Source organism: Callithrix jacchus, chromosome 18 (genome assembly GCF_049354715.1).
Source record: "Callithrix jacchus isolate 240 chromosome 18, calJac240_pri, whole genome shotgun sequence".
Lineage (NCBI taxonomy): Eukaryota > Metazoa > Chordata > Mammalia > Primates > Cebidae > Callithrix > Callithrix jacchus.
Window position 1 is genome coordinate 12,341,109 of NC_133519.1, and position 19,098 is coordinate 12,360,206.

The 19,098-nt window shown below is 43.1% G+C and overlaps 1 pseudogene; it reads left to right on the forward strand.

The window, feature by feature from the left end:
• Positions 1–554: 554 nt before the first annotated feature.
• On the forward strand, positions 555–2,166 carry LOC100412840 (uncharacterized; annotated as a pseudogene).
• The last annotated feature ends 16,932 nt before the right edge of the window (positions 2,167–19,098 follow it).

Consider the following 19,098-nt stretch of genomic DNA (forward strand, 5'->3'; position numbering starts at 1 on the left):
AGTAGCTTCATATAGACCTTGTCAGACAAGGTCTCCCTGTTGAGCGTGTTTACACATTCATTGTCAAAATTACAGAATTTCATGTTGGTAGAAATTTAATTGAAAGGATGTATAGCTCTTTAATTCTCAAAATGTCACAAATCACCAATAAAGCACTTACTAATATAACCAAATATTAGTTTCCCAAAAAACCTATTGGAATAAAAATCAAATAAAAAAATAGTGAGTAAAACGGTATGGTCCACTGGAATTCAAAGAAAGAGAAAATTAGAAAAGAATAAAAAAGTAAGAATAAAATAAGAAATTCAGAAGTCTACCAGATATATTGAACAAAGAGATTGAAATTAAGATAAATCAGCGAGGAATCTGGGGTTTGATACTGCAGTTGACATACTGAAAAATCCATCAGTCTTTTAATAGAATTGATCGGCTGGGATTCGGCTGCGTCCGGCCGGCCGCCCGCCCATTGCCGCCGCCTCCGTCGCTGCCGCAGCCCTCTCGCTTTGCCCACAGCCACCTAAGTGGGGCTGGGGCCGGGACCAGCCACCACCGCCCTTGCCGGGATGCCGCGGGTGTATATCGGCCGCCTGAGCTACCAGACCCGGGAGCGCGATGTGGAGCACTTCTTTAAAGGCTACGGGAAGATCCTGGAGATGGATCTGAAGAACGGATATGGTTTTGTGGAGTTCCATGATCTGCGTGATGCAGATGATGCTGTTTATGAACTGAATGGCAAAGACCTTTGTGGTGAGCGAGCGGTTGTTGAGCATGCCCGCGGCCCACGGCGAGATGGCAGTTACGGTTCTGGACGCAGTGGATATGGTTAAAGAAGAAGTGGCCGAGATAAATATGGCCCTCCTACTCGCACAGAGTACAGGCTTATTGTGGGGAATTTGTCAAGTCGGTGCAGCTGGCAAGACCTAAAGGATTATATGCGTCAGGCAGGAGAAGTGACTTATGCAGACGCTCACAAGGGACGCAAAAGTGAAGGAGTGACTGAATTTGTATCTTATTCTGATATGAAAAGAGCTTTGGAAAAGTTGGATGGAACTGAACTCAATGGCAGAAAAATCCGATTAGTTGAAGACAAGCCAGGTTCTAGACGACGCCGGTCCTATTCCAGGAGCCGGAGCCATTCAAGGTCTCGCTCTCGAAGCAGACATTTCCGTAAGCGCAGAAGCCGAAGTGGAAGCAGCAAAATCAGTCATTCCAAGAGTAGATCCCGGTCCAGGTCGGGCCCCACTCCCGGAGCAAGAGCCGGAGCCGAAGCCAGAGTCGGCGCCGGAGCAAGAAGGAGAAAAGCAGGAGCCGCAGCAAGGACAAGAACCGCAGCCGCAGTCGCAGCGAAGGCAAGAGCCGAAGCAAAAGCAAAGACCAAGCAGAAGAGAAGATCCAAAACAATGACAATGCTGGGAAACCTAAGAGCTGGAGTCCTAGCAGGCATAAAAGTAAGAGCAGGAGTCAGGAGGAGGAGAAGCGAGGGAGTATGAGCAGGGGCAGGAGCCAGGAGGCGGGCAGGGGCCAGGAGAATAGCCTCTGCCAGAGTCGGAGCCGGAGCCGGAGCAAAGCGGGTAGCAGGAGCCGGAGGAGGAGCCACAGCAAGAGCAAGGACAAGAGGAAGGGCAGGAAGAGAAGCAGGGAGGAGAGCCGCAGCCGCAGCCGCAGCAAGATGGGAGGAGCAGAAAGCGAGGCAGCAAGCGAGACAGCAAGCCGGGCAGCAGCAAGAAGGAGAAGGAAGACTGAGCGCTCGCAGTCCAGATCGCCGTCCCGCTCTGTTTCAAAGGAACGGGACCATGTCAAGTCTGAATCCAGCCAGAGGGAAGGCCGAGGGGAGAGTGAGAATGCTGACACCAATCAGGAGACCCGGTCTAGGTCGAGATCCAATTCCAACTGGAAGCCAAACCTTCCATCCGAATCACGCTCCAGATCAAAGTCAGCTTCAAAAACCCGATCTCGGTCCAAGTCTGATCCAGGTCTGCTTCCAGCTCACCCTCCCGGTCTAGATCTAGGCGCCACTCAAGGTCCTAACTGGCTACGACCACAGCTGGAACTACACGAGGAGTCTTTTGTACATGTTTGGTAGCCGTAGCACAAGTGATTGGAGTAGAACATATCGCTGCTGTACATTTTTAACTCCCCTAATGGTGTGTCTATAATTGTTCAATCTAAGTGCTTCCTCTCAGTAAAGCCTCCTGGCGCCAAGTCTTCCTGCTCGACTGAAAAAAAAAAACAATGTCTCTTTTGCAATTCCCTTTTACTCATGGCCCAAGTAGAATATCCAAAACGCCTTGGCTTTCAGGCCTGGCCTCTCCTACAGGGAGCTCAGTAGCCTGGACGGCTCTAAGGCTGGAATGACCACATAGGTAAGTATGGTGAGTTCAACCATTTTTGCTCTTGAATTGATGCCCTTCGATGTGTGCCATTTAGTGAAAGTGCTAAGTCTTAAGTTTCCTACCACTTTGGTTTCATATTTTTGGACTTAACAAAGTTGTGAGTAGCACAGTCGAGGAAAATTGATACCTGCAGTAACCCACAGGAAATAAACTGTAGAGTTCCGTATTCTGGTATTGTGATTATGTTGTCTTATATTAAGAAAGAAAAGAAAAGAATTTTTTTAATTTTATTTTTCCCCATCTTGCAAAGTATAGTGACCCCTGTTTCCCTAAATTTGAATGAAGGCTATTTTTGCTTGACAAGAAAAAAAAAAAAATAGAATTGATCAAGGAAAAGAAAGAATTAATGATATTGAAGACCAGATAGGTGAAAATACAGTCAGAGGAGACAAACGAAAAAACAATAAAAACATGAAGCAGTCCTGTAAGACCTATGAAATAGTCTCAAAAGTGAAGAAAATCTAAGAGTTATTGAAATTAAAGAGGAGGTAGAGAGAAGAGTAGAAACTTCATTTAAATAAATAATAACAGAGAATTTTCCAAACCTATAGAAATGTGTCAATATCTAAGTACAAGAAGGTTAGAGCACACCAAGCAGATTTAACCCAAATAACACTACCTCAAGGTATTTAATAATCATACTCCGATGGTCAAAGATACAAAAAGGATCCTAGAAGAATTAAGGAAAAGAAACAAATCGCACACAAGGGAGCCTCCTGTTATTATGTAATGTCCCCCTTTGCATTTTTAAACTTTTGTTACTTTCAATTTTGTTTTGACTGATATAAACATAGCTACTTGTGCTTGCTTTTGATGTCCATTTGCATGAAATACTTTTTCCACCCCTTTACCTTAAGTTTATATGAATCCTTATGCGTTAGGTGAGTCTATTGAAGACAGCAGATATTTGGTTGGTGAATTCTTATCCGTTCTGAAATTCTGTATTTCTAAGTAAAGCATTTAGGTCATTTACATTCAACGATAGCATTGAGACGTGGGGTACTATCCTATTTATTCTTCTAACTGTTACCTGAAGACTACTTTTTATTGTGTTATAGTTTTACATGTCCTAGGAAATTTGTGCTTTAGGGACGTTCTATCTTGGTGTATTTTGAGGCTTTGATTCAAGATTGAGAGCTCTTTTTAGTAGTTCTTGTTGTTCCGCATGGTAGCACCGAAGTCTCTCAGCATTTTTTTGTATGAAAATAGACCATATCGCCTCTTCATTTATGAAGCTTAGTTTTGCTGGATAGAAAATTATTGGCTGATAATTGTGTTATTTTTTAATGAGGCTGACTATATGACCCCAGTTTCTTCTAGTTTTTGGATGTGGGTGGAGACACAGCAAAATCATATTATTCTATGACTGGCCCCTCCCACATTCTCTGTGTTATCTTGAATTTTATTAAGTTTCCTGACAACAGCTTTTTAAAATTTTCTGTCTGAAATTTTTATGTCTCTGTCTCTTCTGGATTGATCCCTTGTGCTTTATTTAGTTCCTTTGGTGAGGTTATGTTTTCCTGGATGGTCCTGATGCTTGGGTATGTCCATTGGTATATGGACATTCAAGAATTAGACGTTTATTGCAGTCTTTACAGTTTGGGCTTATTTTTACCCAGCTGTCTTGGAAAAGCTTTTCATGTACTGTAAGTGACTTGAGTGTGGTTATCTAAGTTTCTGGTCACTACAGCCATGTCTGCACTGGGGGATACTCCATGCCTAGGAATGCCATGCATTTGTAGACTCATAGAATTACAACCTTGGTTGTCTTGGGTAAAACTCAGAGAATTATTTGGATTACCAAGCAGAGACCCTTTTTCTCTTCTTTTACTTTCTCTGAAGCAGATGAAGTCTCTCTTTGTGCTGAGCTAACTGTAGTTGGGGGAGGGTTGACAAAAGCACCCCTGTTGTCATCACCACTTGGATTGATATCAGTCAGACCACATATCAGTGAGACAGGCTGTGCTGGCTTCAGGTCTGACTGTTACATTTTTTTTGGGACGGAGTTTCGCTCTTGTTACCCAGGCTGGAGTGCAATGGCGCCATCTCGGCTCACCGCAACCTCCGCCTCCTGGGTTCAGGCAGTTCTCCTGCCTCAGCCTCCCGAGTAGCTGGGATTACAGGCACGCGCCACCATGCCCGGCTAATTTTTTGTATTTTTAGTAGAGAAGAGGTTTCACCATGTTGACCAGGATATGGTCTCGATCTCTTGACCTCATGATCCACCCGCCTCGGCCTCCCAAAGTGCTGGGACCACAGGCTTGAGCCACCGCTCCCGGCCCTGACTGTTCTTTAGGATCCCAGAGCACTTTAGCCCACACTCATGTGGTTTGTTAAAACTCAAGTTGTGATCATGGCCATGGATCTTTGCCCTCTGACTAGGGTTTGTTCATTGCTCCCCCACAGACATCATTGAGTTCTGCCTAGTGTTGGCATCACAGTGTTCCAATGCGAACTTCCACAGTTGCTGTGCTCTTCCTCCCTAAACACACAAACTCTCTCTATATCCAGCATGGGTGCCCCTTTCAGCAATATGAAGTTAAAACCAGATACTGTCATCACTCACCTGACATTCTGTTCTTATGAATTCATCAATTCACTACCAGGATGGACCAGCTTTCTAGGAAATAATATTCTGCAACTTATTTTGTTTAATATTTCACCAGAAATTTAGTATCACATTCACACTGGGGCCCTCCATTAGGGTTAACACGTCCTCACATTCCAGCTGTGATGATTTACAAAAGAGGATTTAAAGAAGTTGGAAAATCCTCCCCTAAAAAGCATGGATAATGTGCAATACCTAATAGTTGCCTGGAAAATTATGTCAAATGTCATGGAAGAAATCCACTCACAGCCAGATAGGTCTACATGCATATTCAAAAGAAACAATCACTATTGCTTATGCCATCTTGATGTTGAATAACTTAAAAGATTATATGTTGTGGGCTGGGCGTGGTGGCTCACGCCTGTAATCCCTGCACTTTGGGAGGCTGAGGCGGGTGGATCACAAGGTCAAGAGATCGAGACCATCCTGGTGAAATCCAGTCTCTACTAAAAATAAAAAAATTAGCTGGGCATGGCGGCACGTGCCTGTAATCCCAGCTACTCGGGAAGCTGAGGCAGGAGAATTTCCTGAACCCAGAAGGCGGAGGTTGCGGTGAGCCGAGATCGCGCCATTGCACTCCAGCCTGGGTAACAAAAGTGAAACTCCATCTAAAAAAAAAAAAAAAAGATTATATATGTTGCTTTGAGCTACAATAAAGACTTAAAAAGAGATACTACCTCAATCTCCCGACCCCCATAAATTTGCAATAACCTTGTTTTTCTTTGTCTGTTGAACTGTATTATTCATTCTTCTAGGAACAGCTCGAATGCCAGCTTCCCCAAAAAGCCTCCACCTGTTCCCCAAGTTGATTTGAATGTGTTCTCTTCTCATTACTTAGACACATTTCTATGTATCCTCTATGAAAATCGTGAGCTCTTCAGAGGCACCGTACAGTCTACAGTGTACATAGTTCCTAGGACAGTATCCATTATGTTAGAGTATGTTTAAGTCAGGTTTGCTGAGTGCATGATTGTTACTTTAGCTACAGGGTCATTATGCTTCAGAAAAACTCACTTTGAGGAATCTCAGCATTTTCCAAATTATTTTTTGGAAATATTTTTTTGTTTTCTAGTTTCCATGAAGACCAACCTTTTACCTGGTTACATGATACAGCTGCCTACATATTTTGATACGAGAATGTGAAAGGACTCAATTTATAGCTTCCCAGAAACTAATAGCCAAGATTTTTACAAATGTGCATTCAGTTAATAATATTAAAAGTAAGATTGGCTGGGCTCCCTGTCTCATGCTGGTAATCTCAGCACTTTGAGAGGCCAAGGCTGGTAGATCACCTGAGGTCAGGAGTTCAAGACAAGCCTGGCCAGCATAGTGAAACCTCATCTCTACTGAAAATACAAAAATTAGATGGGTGTGGTGGCAGGCGCCTGTAATCCCAGCTACTGGGGATGCTAAGGCAGGAGAATTACTTGAACCTGGGAGGCTGAGGTTGCGGTGAGCTGAGATCATGCCATTATACTCTAGCCTAGGCAACAAGAGTGAAACTCTGTCTCAGAAACTTGAGATGGAAATAACAAGAAGAGAGAAGAGAGAAATAAGCCAAAATAATGGAAAACTTCTGTCCAGTTTTTGTCTTTATTCCTCTTTTTAAATTTACTCTTTACTCATTTACCCATTGTCACTTTTATCATCCAGAATAACATTTTTAAAAATTTTTTATTTAAGTCATGATTATATTCAGCAAAAGGCACAGATCTTAAATGCACCCTTTGATTAGTTTTGACAACTACACCTGACACCGAACACCCCAATCAAGATGTAGGACATTGCAGTCATTGTAGTCAGTTTCCTCGTGTCCCCTGTGCCTCACAGAGGCAGTCACTTTACTGATTATATTTTCATAGATAGAATTTCAAAAGATGGAATCATATGGTGGTGACTGTTTCAAGTTGGCTTCTTTAACTGCCTGTAATATTTGTTACATTCATTCATGTCCCTGCGGTTCTCAGTAGTCTCTTTTTTGGATGTTGAATAAGAGTTTATGTATGGAGATTGTAAAGCTTCTTATTTATTCTTTTGCTGATGGATAAGTGGGTAATTTTCAACATATTTCTGTTATGACTGAATGGCTATAAACATCTTTGTAGAAATGTTTGTATAGGCACATGTTTTCATATTTATTGAGAAGATAGAGAAATTGCTGTATCCCATAGTAATTATATGTTTAGTCACAAAGTTGTGCCATTTTGCACTTCCACCAAAAATGGACAAGAAATCTACCAACTCTCTATCTCTCTAAAATTTAATGTTGCTATTCTTTTAAATTTTAGCCATTCTAGTTTATGTAGTGCTATATCATTGTGTATTTAACTTAAATTTTTATAATTATCAATGATAATTTTACATCTTTCTTATTTTTATTGGCCACTTCTACTTCTACATTTTTCAAGTGTCTGTCCAAGTATTTGCTCAGTTTTTATTTGAATTTTTTTCATTTATAGGAGTTCTTTATATAATGATATAAATCTATTGTCAAATGCAGACACATACACATATACACAAGGAAAAGAGAAAGGAATATTTCTTACTTGTCATCTATCTATCTACCTACACTTTATTTGCTAGTGATACACTGACACCTAGGCACACATGGCTTTCAGGAGAGCATGTTATCAGACATTTTGAATGCATTCACCCCAGACCATGGAAGACGTAGGAAAAGTGCCAGCATGATTTAGATAGAAGCGTGGAGTCTCTGAAGGAAAAGCGATAGTATTGTAGCCACTCTTTTTAGAGACTCAAAGCTACCAATGCTTCGATGTTTGAATTAGCCCCAAAGAAGACAGAAAAGTGGGGGTAATACAGTCAAATTCATGAGATTCCGCACCAGGGCTGCACCATTGGAGTAGTACATGATATACTGATTCTGTGCACAGTATGTATTGATCTGGTATCAGGAATTCTGAAAAACTGGGAAAGTTTTAAGAAAAATAGATTTCTTTTTTTTTTGAGATGAAATTTTGCTCTTGTTACCCAGGCTGGAGTGCAATTATGCAATCTCAGCTCACCGCCACCTCCACCTCTTGGGTTCAAGCAATTCTCCTGCCTCAGCCTCCCGAGTAGCTGGGACTACAGGTGTGCGCCACCATAACCAGTTAATTTTTGTATTTTTAGTAGAGACGGGGTTTCACCATGTTGACCAGGATGGTCTCGATCTCTTGACCTCGTGATCCACCCGCCTCGGCCTCCCAAAGTGCTGGGATTATAAGCGTGAGCCACCGCGCCTGGCCTAGATTTTTTCTATATAGAAATTTTAGGTAATATTTATTAAACTAACACCTAGAGGCTAACACAAATTTATCTGGTGTACCAATGTCTAAAGAACACCATGGAGGTGAGGAGGCACAGACCCCTTCATTCTTTGATAAACCACTGAAGGGAGGAAGGCTTGCAGCAGTAAATGGGCCCTTTTCCAGAATGTCTTGGTTTTTGCATTGAGTGTATTGGAAAAAAAAAAAAAAAAAAATATATATATATATATATATATATATATATACATACATACATAAAAAGTTGCTTGAATTTTCTGTTACATTCTTTGAAAGAGTACAAATCACGGATTTTTTTGCTTGTAATTTATCTTCTAAACTGAGACACCTTTGATGAGGTCGCAGAGTAACCTGGGATGTGTTTTGTTTTATGGCTCTTCCTCATCTTTTCTAAGGCCTTGCTTAAGCAGAATTGCTGCGGGAAACTGCACATTAAAAAGCCGCTCAGCTGAGAAAGTCCACATTGTTCTTGCATGTGCTTACACAGTCAGCACAGATGTAGCCAAAATCCCCATCCAGCTTCCAACAAAAGCACGAGGAGAAATGAGACTCGTGTTCACATTCCTCCAACATCCTGAAGAATCCATCTTCTGACCCTAATCTTTGAATGCCAAATTTTATAGCCTTCCAGATCATTTTTCTTTCAGAAACACATGGTCTATAATATTTCTTTAGAAATACAATGGCTTTCATTTAATTAGGTGACTTTGTATAGCTCGAGAAGAACTAAATCCATTTGAGAATGTAAGATAGAAGTGGGAGAGTCCTGTCTAATAAGTTAGTAATCTCCTTAAGAAAACTTGCCATCTGCTCTCAAGATGAGAAAGTGTATTTATAAACAAACAAAAAAAAAGAGGCCTCATGCACCTGTGGGTACGAGTGTGTGTGTGTGCAAATAAAGAGAGAAAAAATATGATACAGAGAAAAGTCAAAAGTTGAGTGAAACAAATTTCACGGAGCTTTATAAAAATAGTGAGTTTATTGACAGGTTTTGTGAGACATAAAATATGTGTATTGCTAACGTGCCCGTTCCTGGATTCTTCTCCACTAGAGTGATATGTGAGGAATTCTGGGGAAAGACTAGGAGAACCAAGATAAACCTCTGCTACTAAAGCGTGAAGACCACGAACATGAAGGGACATGGCCTCATCTGTGAGACGCAGGACTGGTCACTAAAACTCGACATCAGAAATACAAGGAGGTATAAATATTTATTTAATTCAGATAACTGTCAGCTTGTAAACGGTGTGATATAAGATCAATTGGGCTAGATTAATTAATTCAACACATTTTTATGGACACTTTCTCTATACCTGGTGGTCTTTGTTCTGGGAATATATCAGTGAAGCATGCAGGCAAAACCCTCTACCCTCCTAGAGCTCATGTACTTGTGTAGGAAAAGAGAAAACAAACATAATTTGTACACTTTAGTATAGGTCATAAGGCGACGAAAGCTCTGGAGAAAAATTAATTGGAAGTAATCACAGGAAAACGGCATTTAGCACAGTTTTGAGGGAATGTGGGTCAGATGAAACATTAAGATTTCTGTCAGGGATAGATGTTAGCAGGTGGTAAAAACTGGGTTGCTATTTAAGGGAGTTTGATTGGAGGCATTGGTGACTGAAAACAAGTCTCGGCTATCTCTCAGAGAACCCTAGAGAACTGGGGGTTCACTGGGTAACAACTAGCAGCTGACTACCTGATGAAGAAGACAGCCAGTTGTCAGTATCCAAGAGCAGAAGTGAAGGAAGCAAACTGGCTACCTTCATTAAGGTAATAGGTGGAAGAAATGACATTGCAGGTCCCAGGACTCTGTTTACCTCTATGCTTGTGTAGCGTATGTATCGAATAGGCGAAGATTAGCTCTAGATCCTAATTGCTAGTTTGGAGGAAACGTCTTAATATGCTATGGAACAATCTTGTGTACTAGACAAGCAGAAGGAAAGTATATTGTCACGCAGAGGTCTTCCTGGCAGTTTCTTGGTCATTCTTTAAATTCAGGTGGGTGTATGTAAATGAAAATGTCAAGGGTCTTCTATGTCCTTTTAAGAAGAGAATTGGACTAAAAACATGCATGTCTTTAATACCAAGCATCTGAGACCACTTATTCCTGGATAGGCAAAATATCGTGATTTTAAACCTTCTCTTTTTTAAAGTATTGAATGGAAAATGTTATTTGAGATAAATTGTAAATATGTTAGTTCGCAATTATCTTTTGAAATAATCAATGGCATAAACGTTTGAAGCTTCGGTGTGTGTATGTGCCCCTATTTAATTTAGTTGATAAGATTAACTTAAGTAATAATTCTGTACACATTTGCCAAAAAATCTAAGATATTGAATGATTGTCAAATTACTAAAGCATTGCTTTAAAGCCTTGACGTTTCAAACTTGGATGCAAGTACTTCCTTGCTAGGTACGGTGTCACAAGGTTCAAATCAAACGAATTTATGAGCCTTGTAATGAGGTTGTTGTGGAATAGAATTAGGCAAAGCAAAACAGACTAGCGCTCTTTTCTAAGTCGCCAGCTACTCTCAGAGAATCAGAACATTGATGATAAATGAGGTACTGAAGGCTATTGCCAACATCCACAGATTCTGCAACCTCCACATAGGAAGAACCACGTGGTCTAATGTGGCAGAAGCCAGCAGTGGAAATAGGGCTAACACCTAGGCTGCTTGAGATCCAGCTATCAGCTTACGTTAGTCTATCATGCAGCTTCTCATTGTATGGTAGTCTGAGCTACAAGCTGACTCACAATTAGAGAATTGCTCTTTTAAGTTGTTGAGCTGGGAGAGGTGAACGTTGATACTAGTGTACAGTAAATCTTTAAAGAGTGGATCAATTGATGTGTTTAACAGCACTTGCAATATTTAAAAAATGAGAGCTAAACCTTATACTATAACATCGTTTTGGGAATTTCTTACTTCATTTGTGGGTAAGTAGTAGCTTTAACTTTTTAATATGTTTTAGTTTATGCAAACTTCCTGCAGTGGAGTAGAGACCGCTGGATTTCTGACTTAGGCTCAGCTTTCTACCCACCCCTAAACCCAAAAACACTATTTGTAAATAAGATTTCTCTAAAGTCCCCGATGTGTGACCACTGTGAAACAGAGCTATTCGAATAAAGTAAGGACAGCCATAAAGAGATCGGACGATCAAGGAAACAACTCCTATATGTACAAATGCGGAAAAGTGATTTTAATAGCAGGCTTGTCTTGTATAGTGTGTCAGTAGTTGCTTAACTCTACGATGTAGTGAAGTTTTCCCTAGATTTTGTGCTCTTTCTGCATCTCTTGTTTACTGTCTTTCCAGAGGCCTGGAACCTCGCACGGCAGGACGTTCTGTGGAGGCAGGATGTATCACGTGTTTCTATGTGTGTGTGCTTATGTGTGGCAGAGGCGGCCAGGCTGATGAAGGAAGGTGGCTAGGCTGCTAAGCATCAGGCAAACAAACATTCTTCACCTAGACTGACATTGAAAATACAGACATTTGACATGAGCCTCTCATACTGTCCATATTAATTCTTTGCTTACAATCCTTGAAACACACGAGTTATTACCCCACATTACTATCAGTTTCATCGTCGTCGTCATTACCATCATCACTATTAATAACAGTATGATTGAAAAGGCAAATAACAACTCATCATACTGAAGCTGGATAGCATCATTCAGTTTAATTTAAAAACATTTTAACATATGGCAAAAAAAAATGTCATGAAGGGAATGCATTAAGGAGAGCGGAATTTTTGAAAGCACTGCGGAGCAGGATAAATTGCCTTCTGTTACCGAAGATGGTTTTTATGGAATAGGGATGTCAAACACTGGAGCAGAGCAGCAGTATCATGAGACATCCACAGTCCAGAGGTGAATCTCGGTATAATTAGCTTTCTTAAGCTTCTGCTTCTTCTGGCACAAAGGCTCTCCACATTTAAGGACCACTTGACTCCTTCATTGAATAAACATGTGCTCTATGCTTACCCTGTGAGAATACACTGAAGAACAAGCCGGAAATACAACAATGAACAATATAGCCACAATCCTGTTCTTATGAAGCCTACCTTATAGCAATGGAGACACAAAAGAAACATGTGTATGCATGTGTATATGCATACGTGCACATATATAAACAGACACATTTATACACACAAACATGTATTTGTGCACATGCAAGTGTGTTTGTGTATGTGTGTATATGTTCACATACATATGTTTAAAGAGACTTGAATGAGGAGTGAAGGGTGTTGATAAAATAGTGGTTAGCATGTCTTAAACACTATATGCCATATACTTGCTAAATGATGCTTAATATCCATTATTTTTTCAGTCCTGATAATAACTATCTGAAGGCCATGTTAGTCATTCCTATTTTACAGATGAGTAAACAGATGTTTATAGAGGCAAAGTGATCTGCTGAAAATTTGACAGCAAGTGGCAGAGTTAGGCTTCCGATCTTGATCTATTCTTTTGATACGGAGTTTCGCTCTCGTTACCCAGAGTGGAGTGCAATGCACGATCTCGGCTCACTGCAACATCCGCCTCCTGGGTTCAAGCAATTCTCCTGCCTGAGCCTCCCAAGTAGCTGGGACTACAGGCACGCACCACCATGCCCAGCTAATTTTTGTATTTTTGGTAGAAACGGGGTTTCACCTTGTTGACCAGGATGATCTTGATCTCTTGACCTCATGATTCACCCATGATCTTGATCTTTTTAACAGTGGAGTCAAATTTTTATACATATGCTAAGGTTTGTTTAAATAATTTTCCTGCTTCACTGAAGATGGGGACCAGATACTTTTTTCTTTTCATAGGCAAACTATATATTTTGGGAGTAGGTTCTTAAACATGCTTAAAATATATTGTTTAGCAGCTCTGTCTACCTGGGCTTTAGGCAAGTTACGGTGGCTTGTAGGCAGATGATAGCAGCTGAGAGTTACAGAGTAATGCTTCCTGGGCTTTAGCACGTAGAAAACAAAACATTATCAATACCTGAGCGATGTCTACTGAGAAACCCTGGAGTAGAATCAGGAAGTTTGAGTTATAAACCGTAACTCTGTCACTTTTGTAGTGTGTACATTGAGCAACTCACTTCACCTTGCCCGAGATTCCGTTTCTACAGGTTTTACATCTCTAAAGAGAGATTACTCTGAAAAACACAAAAATAGATTAGACAGTTTTTTTCTAACAATCTTCCGTTTGTCAATCACATAAGCATAAGAGACGTTTGTTAGAAAGATTACGTCTTAGCCTCCTGCTCCCATTGCTATCCTTTCTAAGAAACAGCTGTTTTTCACATCTTCCTCTCAGCTGTTTCTGGGTATGGCAAGGGAGGAGGCGGTGGTGAGGTGACGCAGAACTCGACCATTTCTGCGTGTTGTTGAACTGACCAGTGGCATATACCTGGGCATTTTTTTTCCCTTCTTTTCTTACCCCAGGGAAATCCTACTTAAGTTACACTACTGAAAATGAGATCTGGGGAATTTCATAGTAAACAAATAGTGAGCCAACGGCATGTTGGTGATACCCTGTGCAAGGTGGTGATTTGGAGTCTTACACACGTTTGTTAGTTGACATCTGTTTATCTGTTATTGCCTGATGGTTTCATTTTAATTAACTGACATTGTCCCTAGCCTCAGTAGAGACCCATTATATATTAGGTAAATTGTCTGATGAAATGAATGGGGAGGCATTTCAATTACAAAAGAAGAAATAATTACTCTCTATCATATGTCTTAGAAAACCAAGCTGATACATGTCAAACAAAATGTAAGGCTGGAGAACAGAAAAGCCTCCACAGCTGGCAGTGAAGTAATGAGGTTGCTTCCTAAAATAAAAGGCCAACTATCTCCTGAAACTAATGGAAAGACGGGTTAAAGTTTCACACCTCCTACTTCAAAGGATGAAAACCAGTATCTGTTTACACACTAAGAGGAAAAGAATAATCTATTTTTAATAATAATTCTCATTGCAGAACAGCTACTACAGATGAATATTTTCACAAAGAACTTCCTTATAGAACAGGCAAGGCATCCAGGGACCACAGAAGAATAAACAGCAAAAGGAATAGACAGTGTATCTGGCAGAACCCAGCTGTCACACAACATATAAAAAAGAATTATCCCCAAACAGGTGAGGAACTTGTTGTACAGCATGTAACCTGTAAAGTCAGGCCAAAACGTAAAAACTTATTTCTAGTTTAGTTTTCTCTCCACTATACCACAATCCTTTGGTTTCCTTACTGAAAGGTATGGAAAAGGTAAGGGAGAATTGTTTTCTCCCTTGCTGATGCTTGTATGGTTGAGATTCACTCCAGGTGGTTGGCAAAATATTACAGAAAATATAGATACGACTTTTAGGAAAAGTTTTAGATTAATCTCAAACCTTTTGGAAGGCCAAAAGTTTTTACTGGGGGAGGCCGAAGGCAGCTGGCCAGTTCATTAAGGTAGGGAGAAGATAGGGAAGAGGCTTTTCCCAATGAAGTCTGTTGACCCCACATCCCTTTGTCTCTGCTTTAACTGTTTACTCATGTTACCTTTGTGCTGGAGAGCCCTCTCAGGGGAGATCACAGGGTAATTACCTGTTAATAGTGTTTACTCTGGGCCCAGAACCTAAAGGTTTTACCAGTTGTAAAACCATACTTTTAACCATGTTAATTATCCACAAGTGTGTTAACTTAGAACCTCTGTTGTAAAACCTTGGGAAATAAATTTGTGGATGGACAGGGAGTCTAGGTAGGTTGGTTGCATTTCACCCTCTGAAAGCAGCCAAAGGCCATCCCTAGCCCACTTGAAACGTTGTAACGGTGTGAGAGTGCTCTGGCAATCACTGTCAACAGAAGACCAAGCTGGAAATATTTATGTTTTCAAACTTAAATTATAATGCTAGTTAAATCTTTCTGATGACTAGTTTTGTTTTTTGTTGTTGTTTTTTGTTTGTTATTTGAGATGGAGTTTCGCTGTCGTTACCCAGGCTGGAGTACAATGGCGCGATCTCGGCTCACCACAACCTCCACCTCCTGGGTTCAGGCAATTCTCCTGCCTCAGCCTCCTGAGTAGCTGGGATTACAGGCACAGGCCACCATGCCCAACTCATTTTTTGTATTTTTAGTAGAGACGGGGTTTCACCATGTTGAGCAGGACAGTCTCAATCTCTTGACCTCCTGATCCACCCGCCTCGGCCTCCCAATGTGCTAGGATTACAGGCTTGAGCCACCGCGCCCGGCCCTCAATGCTTTTTAAAAAGAATTTTCTTCCCCTTCGCGACCAGTCTGGGCGACATGGCGAAATCCTGTCCAGTACAAAAAATACAAAATTAGCCGGGCATGGTGGCGCTCCTGTTGTCCCAGCTATCCGGGGACTGAGGCAAGAAGATCACTTGGCCCCGGGAGGTGGAGGCTGATGGAGGCTGCGGTGAGCCGAGTTTGCACCACTGCACTCCAGCCTGGGCCACGGAGTGAGACTCTGTCAACAAAACAAAACAACAAAAATTCTGCCGGGCTGTGAGAGCAGCGGAGGGGAAATAAAAGGGAATAGCTCCGAATCTGCCCCAGCAGCCACTGCCAGACCTCGGTGTGGACATCGGGACACCGAAGCGCCCTGCACGCCAGGAAGGCCCCCTCTATGTGCTGCTGAGCCGATCCTGGACCCGACGATCCCACCCTAGACAGCAGCACCCTCGGTGGCTCAGGCGGCGGCTTGGACGGCAGCAGCATCCCGGGCGGCTCGGGCAGTGGCTCAGGCAGCGGCTCAGGCAGCAGCAGCGCCCCGGCGACTCAGGCGGCGGCTCTGGCGGCGGCTTGGGCGGCAGCAGCACCCTCGGCGGCTCAGGCGGTGTCTCCGGCGGCAGCAGCACCCCCGGCGGCTTGGGCGGCGGCTTGGGCGGCAGCAGCATCCCGGCAAATCGGGCGGCGGCTCAGTCGGCAGCAGCTCCTGGCGGCTTGGGCGGCGGCTCCCGCGGCGGCTCTGGCAGCATCACACCCCCGGTGGCTCAGGAGGCGGCGCGGGCAGTGGTGCGGGCAGCAGCAACAGTGGCCGCAGCAGTGCCCCGGCGGCAGCGCGGGCAAAAGCAACAGCAGCGGCAGCAGCGCACCCGCGACTCAGGCGGCGGCTCGGCTGGCAGCAGCACCCTTGGTGGCTCAGGCAGCGGCTCGGGCGGCGGCTTGGGCAGTGGCTTAGGCTGCAGCAGCACCCCGCGGATCGGGCGGCGGCTCAGGCAGCAGCAACAGTGGCGGCAGCAGCGCCCCAGCGGCTTGGGCAGCAGCAACAGCGTCTGGGGCACGTGCAGCAGCTGCAGCAGCAACATGCCCGCCTCGGTGGCCCACGTCCCTGCTGCAATGCTGCAACCCAATGTCATAGACACTGATTTCATCGACGAGGGAGTTCTTATGTCCTTGGTGATAGAAATGGGTTTGGAATCCCAGCACTTTGGGAGGCCGAGGCGGGTGGATCACAAGGTCAAGAGATCGAGACCATCCTGGTCAACATGGTGAAACCCCGTCTCTACTAAAAATACAAAAAATTAGCTGGGCATGGTGGCGCGCGCCTGTAATCCCAGCTACTCGGGAGGCTGAGGCAGGAGAATTGCCTGAACCCAGGAGGCGGAGGTTGCAGTGAGCCGAGATCGGGCCATTGCACTCCAGCCTGGGTAACAAGAGCTAAACTCTGTCTCAAAAAAAAAAAAAAAAAAAAAAATGGGTTTGGACCGCATTAAGGAGCTGCCCGAACTCTGGTTCGGGCAAAATGACTTTGATTTTATGAAGGACTTCGTGTGCAAACAGCAGCCCGGCAGAGTGAGCTGTTGACTCATGGAAACCCCGGCGAAAGCAATCAAACCCCCAACTTCTTTGGTGTGAATTAAAAGAAACATTCCCTCAGACACAGTATCTCACTTTTCAGACCTTGAAAGGTTTGAAAACTTGGAAATAAAGTCAACTATAAACTTGTACAAATTGGTTTAAAAAAATTGCTGCCACTTTTTTCCCGTTTTTCTTTCGTTTTGCAGCCTTGACATTCACCTCCCTTATGTAATTGAAATATCTAGCTAACTTGGTCTTTTTCGTCGTTTTTACTCCTTCCCCTCACTTTCTTCAGTGCTCAACTGTTAGATATTAATCTTGGCAAACTTCTCAATTTTGTGCATTTTGCAGATGGTTTCAAATGACTGAACTGCATTCAGATTTACGAGTGAAAGGAAAAGTTGCATTAGTTGGTTGCATGAACTTTGAAGGGCAGATAGTACTGCACGAACTCTGCCATCTCGCTTCATTTTTTAAACTATGCTGTTGAGTACAGACTAATTTTTTAAATATGCTAAACTGGAAGATTAAACAGATGTGGGCTAAACTGTTAAAAAAAAAAAAAAAAAAAAAAAAAAACTTCCTGATGGGAAAACAGTTCGTGATTTCTATTTTCAGGGTTCTTCAAAGGACTAAAAGCAAAAGGCGACGACGCATTCATTTGACAAGTCCTAGCTGTTTGCAGAAATGTCCTCTCGGTACAAGAAACTCGGGTAAACTGAGAGAGTGTGTGTGCCGTGAGGGAGGCCTCAATGGCTCTTCTCTGGCCCTAAGAATAGAGTGGATTTTGCCTCATTTTCTGACGTGCAAATGAAATGATAAAAGTTGAACGAAGGAGAGGGCAGAGATAAAGAAGAGGGACGACTCCTCCCTCGCAGGTCCACCTTCCTTGAGTGTTGCTTGAGGGATCAGAAGAAACGCCTTAACATAGGTGCGTGGGAACTATGGCTGCTAAATGTGACCTCCAGTAATGAGCTAGTGTGAGGTTCCGCACTAATGTGAGCCTCCATGGTGTAATGGTGAGCTCTTTGGACTCTGAACACAGCAATCAGACTTCTAAGTCTCAGGGGACCTTTCTGTATAATTACGATGATGTTGCTCTCTATTGCTCCCTAAATGGAATGTGGATTCCACTGAAATTCAGAGGCTCAGCGCCGCAGGTCTCCAATACCCTCCTTGGTGTTGAGGGTCACACAAACTGGGTTCTTACAGTGGTCTGGGCTACAGGAAAATTGCTGCAATTTCACAGACTCTCCAGGCTGCCAGCCACATGCTACTGAAGACCCCTCCCCTCTCAGGGCAACCCTGGGCCTTCAGGTGAGAGGTCTCCTCTGCTAAAGAGGCTGCCACCCCTCAATCCCAAGCCCTGAGATTCCTTTTACTCATGTCATTGAACTGTTGCCCTGTGTCTCTTTGGAAGAAACAACCTATATAAGAAACTTCACTTCCAGATTTCCTAATTCCTTCATCCCTTCAGATGCTGCAGTTTTTAATCTCCTGTCTTCAGTCTAGTACTAATGTGCGGGTTTCATTTCATTTTCATGGGATCCCCTCCAATTGGGAACCAGTGGATTCCTGTCCTTGAGGTCTCTGTGGACAGCGACTAGATGCTGCTTTTGTCCCAAATCCTGACACCTCTCTCCAGGGAATTGCCTTCCTTAGCCTCCTGTATCAGCCAGTATTTAGATTTGAGCCTGGGATCCAAGCCTCTGTGGAGACCATGGGTTCCCCCATTCCAGGCCAGCTCTCTCACAGTGAATGGAGAGGAGCTGAGCAGCTGGGAGGGGAAAGTCCAGGACCCTGGGCATCCTCCTCCTTGCTGCCCAGACTCTGCTCTGCTTCCTGCCCAGACTCAAAGAGACTTAGGACCAGATCAGATGGAAACTCTTTTGTTCTCTTCTAATCAACACAAAAATTTAGGCAATAGTTCTGGGGGACCTTCCTAGCCTGACAAATGTTGTGGCCAAATCTCTCCAGTTCTGAAACTGTCCAAGCTTACGAAGTGTTTTGAGTT